This window comes from Adiantum capillus-veneris, chromosome 28 (genome assembly GCF_014529385.1).
Source record: "Adiantum capillus-veneris isolate H3 chromosome 28, ASM1452938v2, whole genome shotgun sequence".
Classification (NCBI taxonomy): domain Eukaryota; kingdom Viridiplantae; phylum Streptophyta; class Polypodiopsida; order Polypodiales; family Pteridaceae; genus Adiantum; species Adiantum capillus-veneris.
In genome coordinates, this window is record NC_140958.1 from 48,396,736 (window position 1) to 48,406,584 (window position 9,849).

The 9,849-nt window shown below is 44.1% G+C and overlaps 1 long non-coding RNA gene across 1 annotated transcript in view; it reads right to left on the reverse strand.

The window, feature by feature from the left end:
• LOC147420407 (uncharacterized) overlaps window positions 1-4,464 on the reverse strand; it is a 5,241-nt gene extending 777 nt beyond the window's left edge. The window contains exon 1 of the long non-coding RNA XR_015187004.1: window positions 4,009-4,464. This is a non-coding gene — a long non-coding RNA (uncharacterized LOC147420407). The remainder of the gene's footprint in view (window positions 1-4,008) is intronic.
• Window positions 4,465-9,849: the final 5,385 nt, after the last annotated feature.

Below are 9,849 nucleotides of genomic sequence, written 5' to 3' on the forward strand. Positions count from 1 at the left end.
GTTGGTAACATGTATGGTTAAGCAAAAACAAATTATGATGAAGTGGAACAACTTAGGTCTAAAAAGCGAGAGACACTTGTCACTGCTTAGTCATGGAGATGCGTATAGCATGAATATATATACAGAGGGAGATAGATAGATAGACAGCTCGGCTATGCTTTCTAGCAACAGTTGCACCTAAAAGAGCTGTGGGGAAGCCCACCATGTGGCAAATTATAATTAATTATAAACCTAGTCATGAGATTCATATAACATGGATATATATAGAGAGGGACATAGAAAGATAGATTGTGGGGGGGGGGGGGGGGGGGGGGGGGAGACCACATTCGGCATACATATTGACCAAGGCAGTGCCAAGCAGCACGCTTTCATCTAGAGAGACATCCTCACTTCACATCCACTAAAAATAGGCCACATCTTTGTGGCCCTAGCCCTATCTATTGTTGGAAATGTGCTTCATTTGCCATGGTCCCACTAAAAAATGACCAAGTTTTTCATATCAATGGATACTCAACCTGATTACATAACTGTTGGTGTAGGCTTTGACAAACATAACATGTAATTAATGGCTAAACCTTGCATACTCACCCCTCATCAATGATTACAATAACCATTGGTAAAGGCTTTGACAAAGATTACATGCAAATGGCCATGAAGTTAGTGTTGCACCTCTTTTCCAGTGTCAGGGAAAAATGTGTCTCAGCTTAATATTGTGGCGTTTTTAACAAAAAAGAGTCTGCTGAGGGCAAGCACAGTGGAAGAAATTCCGTCCCAACATAGAGAAGAATACTGTTAAAATTTTAAAAAATAACATAATTTTCAAAAATTTCCTCTTGTCAAATTCAAGAAAAGAATTTTTGTATGTCTGAAAAAATGGTCCCCAACAATGCTCAATGCATACAATTTTGGCGTGAAAAGCCTCAAAAAAGTAAAACCCTACAAAATTACTATATATATATATATATTGTTGAGTGCATAATGCGGTTGGAGTAGCCTCTGTTGTTGCTGCCCTTGCTTGCTGTCTCCTGCAGCAGCAGCAGCTGCCGCACGACAGTTTAGTTGGCAGCTCACAGACCATCTCAGCTTAATATTGTGACGTTTTCGATTTTGGCAATGTGCTTCACTTGCCATGGTCCCACTCAATGCATACTCAACCCAATTACAATAACCGTTGGTAACGGCTTTGACAAAGATAACATGTAATTAATGGCTAAGCCTTGCACATTCAACCTCTCATCGTGATTACAATAACCATTGGTTGAGGCTTTGACAAAGATATGCAAATGGCCATGAAGTCAGTGTTGCACCTCTTTTCTAGTGTCTGGGAAGAACGTGTCTCAGCTTAATATCATGACATTTTGCATTTCAAAAATGTCTCTTGAGCGCAAGCGCAAGAGAACATAATTTAATTTTTTTAAAAAAATAACATAATTTTCACAAATTCAAGAAAAAAAAATTGTATGTCTGAAAAAATGGGTTTTCCCCGACAATGCTCGGTGCATACAATTTTGGCGTGAATAGTCTCAAAAAAGTTAATCTCTAGAAAAAGTAAAAACCTACTTAAAAAGAAAAAAATACTACTGAGTGCATAATGGGGCTGGCGCAGTGCCGCAGCCTCTAATGTTGCTACCCTCGCTCGCCATCTTGCAGGGCACTCGATACTGGAGGTCACTAGCCAGCGTAACGACTGCTAAGTTTCTTTACGAACAAATATTTACATGGTTAGGGCTTCCAATACAAATTGTCAGTGATCAAGGAGTGCATTCATCAATGAAGTAATTGAATTCTTACTTTCTGAGTTCGTAATCCTTCACAAACACTCAGCTCCTTATCACCCATAGGCAAATGGCCAAGCTGAAAGCGCGAACAAAACAATGTGTACAACATGAACAAAGATTGTCGGAGAGTCCATAACTAATTGGGAAACTAGGCTCCTGTGTGTCCTATGGGCTTATCGTACTTCTTATAAGGCGGTAGTTGGAACCACTCCTTTTGAGCTCATACGGATCAGGTCTCTTCAACACTCATATAATAGACATATAAGGTTATATTCTACTTGTACTCAATCATAAAGTAGGCTGTTGTCATTCTGAAATATTTACCGCATCTCGTATCAGAAATTTTGCGAATCGGACAAGATGCAAACACATTGAAGATATGCTTCATACACGTATTCCACATAGTATAAGGATGTCTCTAATCAATTCGGAGCGAGGGCCACTCCCCAGGCAATGGCCGTATGTTCAAATTGCTTCGAATTGGAAGAAACGTCTCGTATAGGTAAATCGTGGTTCCAATGTCCCAAATCGCATACGACGCCTTATTGACTTTGCAGTAATTTTGTATACAATGCTTTTGATCTACTTGTTATGTCAAATCTAGCTTCTAGGTGGAAAACAAAAAAAACTTAAAATAGGGTCGCTAGCATTGCTTGGTGTGAAATGGAGCATCTTCACCTTTGTTTCTAACCTTCCGTAGTGGTTGTAAGGCTTGGGACTGTCGGCTGGCTGATGGGAGAGAGAGAGAGAGAGAGAGAGAGAGAGAGAGAGAGAGAGAGAGAGAGAGAGATGGTATAGCTCATGCAGTACCTGAGCAAGTACTGTAGCATCCATGATGCAGGATGAGAGCATCAATACAGGCATTATGGTGCTAGCAAGGCGTTGTGCGAAGAGCAAGTAGTGTCACGAACAGAGATGGTGACAGAACTTGCAAGAAAGGGAGGCATTGCTGAGTGCGAGAGCATGAGGGGCAGGTCTTTTGAGGGCGCAAGTGGTGCAACCCAAGTGTGGGAGCTACAGCCAATGATCGCTATAATAGGTCGGATGTAGTAGAGAGGCCCCTGCCCAGTGCCAGCTACATGAAGCAAAGGGCAAAGGGTAGTAATAGGCAGAGGGAGCAGGCACACCTCATGCAGGTGGCCAAGGCTGCTCGACGCAGTGCTCTATATCTTGTTGCAAATCTGTTGAAGTATCCCGCAATCCACTCACCCACCCGCACCCTGAGACATTTTGATGAGCAAGAAGACATTGAACATTATGCTCTAGAGCGGTGTTCGGGAAAAATCGTTTTTCCAAACATACAAAATTCCTTTCCTTGAATTTTCCAAGAGGAGATTTGAGAAAATTAGGTCCATTTTTTGGGTTTTTACACTATTCTCTATTTTGGGGACGAATTTCTCCTTTTCACCTTGCCCTCAACCGGCATTTTTAGGAACTCTGCTCTAGCCTCTCTCTCTCTCTCTCTCTTCTCTCTCTCTCTCTCTCACACACACACACACACACACACACACACACACACACACACACACACACACACACACAGGCCGCAGACGTGTCAATAACAAATAAATAAAATTTAAATATTCGAGTCTTGGGCCCCGACCACCACTGCCAGAATTCTGCTGGCTGCTCTCGCTTTCTTGCAGCTGCGCACTGGGTAGACATGAATCCTCTCCTTTCCTCCCAGAAAATCCTTATTTTGCGACCAAGGCAAGCGCGGAGAGACAGCTTGTCATGGCATACGGCAAGTACCACGGTCTTCCGGTCATCACTACGCGCAGCAACAATGTCTACGGTCCTGATCAGTATCCTGAGAAGCTCATCTCCAAGTTCATTACCCTTGCCATGAATGGGAAGCTTCCTCCCATCAGTGCTGGGGATGGCTCCAATGCTAGAAGCTACTTGTAGGTGGATGATGTCGCCATTATCGTGGAGAGAGAGAGAGAGATAGATAGATAGAGAGAGAGAGAGAGAGAGAGAGAGAGAGAGAGAGAGCCCTTGGAGCTAGAAGCCCCGGCCTGGCACATGGCCTGTTCAGTGAGTGTCTTAATATTAAGCAATTTTCAATTTCAAAGCTGCCAGTTGAAATTCCACCTGAAAACCAAGGAAAATAGTGTAGCATCTATATTGACAGAGAAGGGCAGGGCTACGGTCGCTCATGACTGCTCATCGTCCAAGCGGAGCGTCTCTCTCTCTCTCTCTCTCTCTCTCTCTCTCTCTCTCCACCCACCTTGTCGTTAACATCTGCCGTAGATGAAGGAGTTTCTATCTCAACTGCATGCCCAGTTCTCACATTCCCTCCCGACAGATGCTCAGAGCTCACTGCTGTGTCACTGTCGTGAGGGCTCCGGACTGAGGAGTTGTTGAAATCGCCTTGAGGTGCCTCCCTCACCCTCATTGCAGAGAGCGATGAGGAGCAGGAGCACGCATGGGTGGAGGTGCATGGAGGCCTAAGAGCAGGCGGTGGTTAACCTTCACCTTCAGGTGGTGGTTCACCCTTAAGCTAAAGAATAACGTGTTGAAGCTACTCTCGAGTTGCGGGGAGCCACATGCCTTCTGTGTACTTTGTTGTGAGGCCGTGCAGAGGTGCTGTCAGCCACGTGGATGCCTTCCTCCCCGCAAATCAAGAATTAATTTGAACCTACACTCTGGCCTCCTTGCAGCTCCAGGTGTGCTCTGGCACGCTTGCTGCTTTGCCACGATGGCCAAAGGGTGTGGGTTGTTAGCTATGCCAAAGGGAGGGGAAGAGCTCTGGCTGCATTTGCAGCCACGTGGAGGCCACCCCTGCCTTTTTAATATAGACTAGTGTGGCCGGCAGCCTTCAACCGCCTCTCTCTCTACAGCGCGTACTGTCCTCAATGTGATTGGATTAGCTACAGAGCCAGACTACCGGATGAGGTAAATCGCGCCACGTCACCCCCTTGAATGTCTATCTGCTTAATATATAGTATAGATATAAGATATAAGATTATATTTTAGTTCTGCTACACCTGCTAGGTCAACTTTGCAAAACTCAATTAACGGCGCCCTCAAGCAAGGAGCATGTAACGCTCTCCCTCTCTCTCTCTCTCTCTCTCTCTCTTTCTTCTCCCCACACACACACACACACACACACACACACACACACACGAGGAGAGGAAGGAGAGCCAGGTATGCTCCTTCCCTCTCCTCATTCTCATGTTCCCTTCCCCTCTTTCTCTCTCCCTCTCTCTCTCTCTCACACACACACATACACACACACACATAGTGTTTTTGAAAAAGAGAGAGAGAGAGAGAGAGAGAGAGAGAGAGAGAGTACAAACATAAACAAAAACGCACACACACATACATAAACAAAGAATGCACACACATATTGAGAGAGGAAAAGAGAGAGAGAGCATGCATAAACAAAAAACGCACGCATTGAGAGAGGAAAAGAGAGAGAGAACATGCATAAACAAAAAATGCACACATTGAGAAAGGAAAAGAGAGAGAAAACATGCATACGATCCAAAAAAACGCACACACATTGAGAGAGAAAGAGAGAGAAACTAATTTAACGTCGTAGGAAACTAATTAAAATTAAAAGACCTAAAGATCTAGCCGACGAGGAGTTGAACTCAAGACCTATTATTCAAGAGGGAAATGGCATAATCAATCTATCATACTTGGCATGGGTGATAAAAAGGTTATACCATTTATCTCTTTTTATTGGCACACACATCCACACACGCGCACACACACAAGAAGAAGAGAGTTATAACGTCCTAGGAAAGTATCTTAAAAGACGTTAAAGATTAGGTTATATGTAGACTTACATTAAATTAGATTTAGGTTTATTTTTAATTAGATTTACATTTATTTACGCTAGATTTAGATTTACGTTATATTAGATTAGATTTAGGTCTCCACAGACTGCGATGCCTGCATGAAGCGGGTGAAGAAAGCCCTCAATGGAATATAGGGTATTGCTGCCTTCACTCATGGTGGGCTCCGTCGATCCAAAAGTACTGGTGAAATGTCTTCAGAAGATAGGGAAGAAGGTGGATCTTCAGGGCAGCAAGAGTCACTACATCCCCGACACAATGACCATCTAGACAACCTCTAGTCATTCAACAGCAACTTCAAAGTTAGTAACAAGAGCAAGAACGGTCTAAAGGGCCAATTGCTGTCGTCAGATGTGGATGGAGATGAGGCAGCGTCACCGCCGGAAGTTAACTCTCACATCTTTAGTGATGAGAATGCCAACTCTTGCCGAGTTATGTGAAAAATTATGTGTTAAATCAGTTTTAAGGTTCTTATAATCCCTGTTAGTTTAGTTCTTTGTTTTTAATATAACATAATTTACGTTAGATTTAGATTTATGTTATATTAGATTAGACTTAGGTTTATTTAGGTTTACCCACACACACACACACACACACACACACAAGAAGAAGAGAGTTTTAACGTCGTAGGAAACTATCCCAAAAGACGTTAAAGATTAGGTTAGATGTAGACTTACGTTAAATTAAATTTAGGTTTATTTTTAGTTAGATTTACGTTTATTTAGATTTACGCTTATTTACGTTAGATCGAGTCCACGCAAGAATTACTTACGGTTTAGGGTTTAGAGTTAGACGAACAGTGAAAAGATCTACTGTGAAAAGATGTTAAGATGCTGTGAAGTGCTACAGCTAGAGAAGAGGCAAAGGGGTTTTGTCCACTACATGCAGTATCATGTAGACGTGGGTGTGTAGATTTCTTGTACCCACAAATATAGGTATTGACCAATAAAGACGAGATTATAACCCGGTGGTTCTGATCTCCGTGCACCTCTAGACCGAGGTGTGCGGGGATTGGACATGACTAGAGAATGTGAGGTAGAGAGAGAGAGAGAGAGAGAGAGAGAGAGAGAGAGAGAGAGAGATAAGACGAAGAATGCCAATAGAATATTAAATTTGTTGTCCAGGTTATAAGTTTTTTATCCTCATTATGAGTAGTGACGAGGATGTGGGACCGTCCAACCGAAACACCTATCTCTCAACGAGGGTCTTATGTCCTTGTAATCAATGCAAGCATGCTGTGCGACGGACAAGACGTGTTTCTTTGCAGCACGTTCGCGAATTTGGCGAGTTCGATCCATCTATTATAGATCGAGTTGTTGCCAATTATAACTCGTCGGACTCTGACGCTGGCCAACAAGCAGCAATCTTGCAACCCAATAGACGTGTTCGCAGGCGCTTTGGTCAAGCAGCATATGTGAGGCCACAAGATTTGAACAGTCTAGTCGACGACGTTCCTCTTATGCAGATCCTGTGGTGGAGGAACTCACTTACTTCGGCATGCTGCAAGAGATTTTGAGGATCGATTACAAAGGATTTTTTGTCGACTTGTTCGACGTGCAATGGTTCAAGATAATCATGGAGGGTCGCAACGCTACTGTGCGTAGAGGAGAGTCTGGTTTTCTTGAGGTGGATTCTACTAAGAAATGGACTGACCTAAGAGACACTTTCGTACTACCCGAGCATTGTGAACAAGTAAGTATGTAAATAGTTAACATCCCCCTTTTACAAGTTATGTGCTTGAAAGCTCTCATGTAAGTTATGTGGCTCTGGCAGGTAATATTTCATCCTACAAAGTCTACATCAAACTGGTGGTACGTCATAGAGGTAGCCCCTTGTAGTGCAAGGACGTATGAAGGCTACCATGTGCCAATCACAACGACATCAATGGAGGAGATCAGAGAAGATGCTCAATCAGAAGCCGCTGCGGTGGTGCCAGACGAGCATCAAGATGCTACTACTCTATATGGGGTGCATGCAGAGGAGCTACAAAATGAAACAGAGGATATGTGTTTAAACGGAGAGCTCTATATAGATATAGGAAGTTATGCTGAGTTATGCGAGGATGAGAGAGAGATCTCTTAAAGCCACAAATATTGTATTTGAACAATTTTGCTCCGTGTTGTAAAAGCTCTGGCTCTCTAAGTACCTTCCATGGTGTATAACGCTCTTTTCTACTCGCGCTCACATCTTTTGATTGAAAATTCAGAGTTTTCGACTTGCCTCTTCTATCACTCGATTCATTGCGTCATTGTATTTATATGCGTCATTACGTCATTGTATTTAATGGTCTTTGCGTCATTGTCTACTCTATTCATTCAATATTAAGTTTAAATATTCGTGTGTTTAATGCAAGTATGGATGATGAGGAGTTTCTTTCTTCTTTGTCACCGCAGCAGAGACAGTGGTACGTGGAGCGTCATCGCTCTGGCGCATCCTCGCGCGTTCCTACTCCATCCGCATCTCCCTCTCTTTCGGAGCATTCGGCGCGCTCCGAAGCTTCGGCGTCGACGAGACGAGCTTCCCACTCGTCTAGACACCGGCGCTCTAGTGGTGGCGGTGGCGGTTGTTGTGGGGATTCTGCCACCGATGCCTCCACACCGCCTCGTGTTCGACGAGGCTCTTTACCCTCCCCTTCTTTTCCCGCCCCCACACCAGCCACAGCATCGCCATCTACGCCAGGTTTTGCACGGCTGACTGTTCCTAGAAGCTACACACCTCTACCTACTCCGCCAGGAGCCACCCCTCTCGACACTCCTCGCTTCGGGGCCCAGACGCCGGTGGAGACACCTGACGTCCGTACCCCCATCGACACGCCGCTAGAGACCCCTGCCGGGACACCCAGGTTCACGCGTCACCGGCCAGAGGGCTTGTCTTACTCCATCGACTTCAGCGGCGGCATCATCATGGATGATGACGGCAAGAAGGTGATCTCGCGCATGCGTGGTCTTTGCTCTCACCTGTTTAGACACTACATACTAAACAAATGGAGTGAAGTACCAAGTGATTTAAAAAACAGAGTCATCAGCATACTTCATGATGAGTTTCCCGTTCCAACACGGGATCAACGCTTCAATGAAGACCTGATGAAGATTTGAATGCGCGAATACTGCAAACACAAGCGTTCCGAAGTGCAAAAAGCAATCAAGAATGGGTGGAACAGGCCAGATTGGCTAGCCAAAGAAGATTGGAAGAATGCGAAGAAAGCAGCGCGCGAGAATCCCGACAAGTGGAAGCAACAAAAGGATGCAGCCAGAGCGCGAGTAGAGGCAGGGAGCTCGCACCACTTGGGGAGCGGTGGATGGGCATCATTTGAGGCCGATTTTGTAAGTGTTTTCACATTGCTCTTTATGTTCGATAGTTTAGGGTTTATGAGTTTTTTAATTCTAACATAATGAAATCTTTGTATGTTTTGATAGTGGTCGATGACAAGACGTGATCCCACACCGTACGAGCGCGAGTACGCAGGCAGGAAGGGCTTAAACGCCCTGATGGACATTCTCAGTTCTCGCGGCGGCATGGTTTGTATTAGGGTTTACTTTTTTTTATTTTTTGTATTGTTTTATAAATGTCGTTATATGTTTATACTTACTGAAAGCTGTCTTATTGTCTTTTTTTGCAGAATCCGACAGATACGCCGCTTGGACGCGATGAGACGTCTGACTAGACGACGTCAGTTTAGCCGTAGCTAGATAGCATTAGTTTAGGGTTTCTCATAGCTTATGTATCATGAGACGGATTTTATACGTCTTTTTGAACCATGTATATTATTACATTTGTCACCGCAGTTCCTTTTGCCAATCAATTCTTTATGCCTATGATGTTGTACAATTGTCATTATTACATTTGCAAATCAATTCATTTTGCCTATGATGTGTACAATTGTCAATTTTGCAAACAATGCGTCTTGTGGGTGACTATTTTGGGTCTATTATCTACCCTTGCACTTTTTTTAAAAAGTGAATCAAGTACAATATGGTTGATGGGTGGCAGGGCATTCAATGCCCTGCCACCAAAAAAAAATCTCTCTCGGGCGTCGCTATAACCGTCGCTATTTATGGCTCTGTAGCGTCGCTATGAGCGTCGCTATAGTCTTCAGTGTAAATGTCGCTATAACCGTCGCTATGACCATCTCTATAAGCGTCACTATATAGCGACGCTGATAGCGACGCTTATAGCGACACTCTCGTAGTGACACTCGTAGCGACGGTTTTAGCGACGTCGGGGGTTATAAAAACCCAGTGTATTTTCGTCGCTAACAGCGCCAC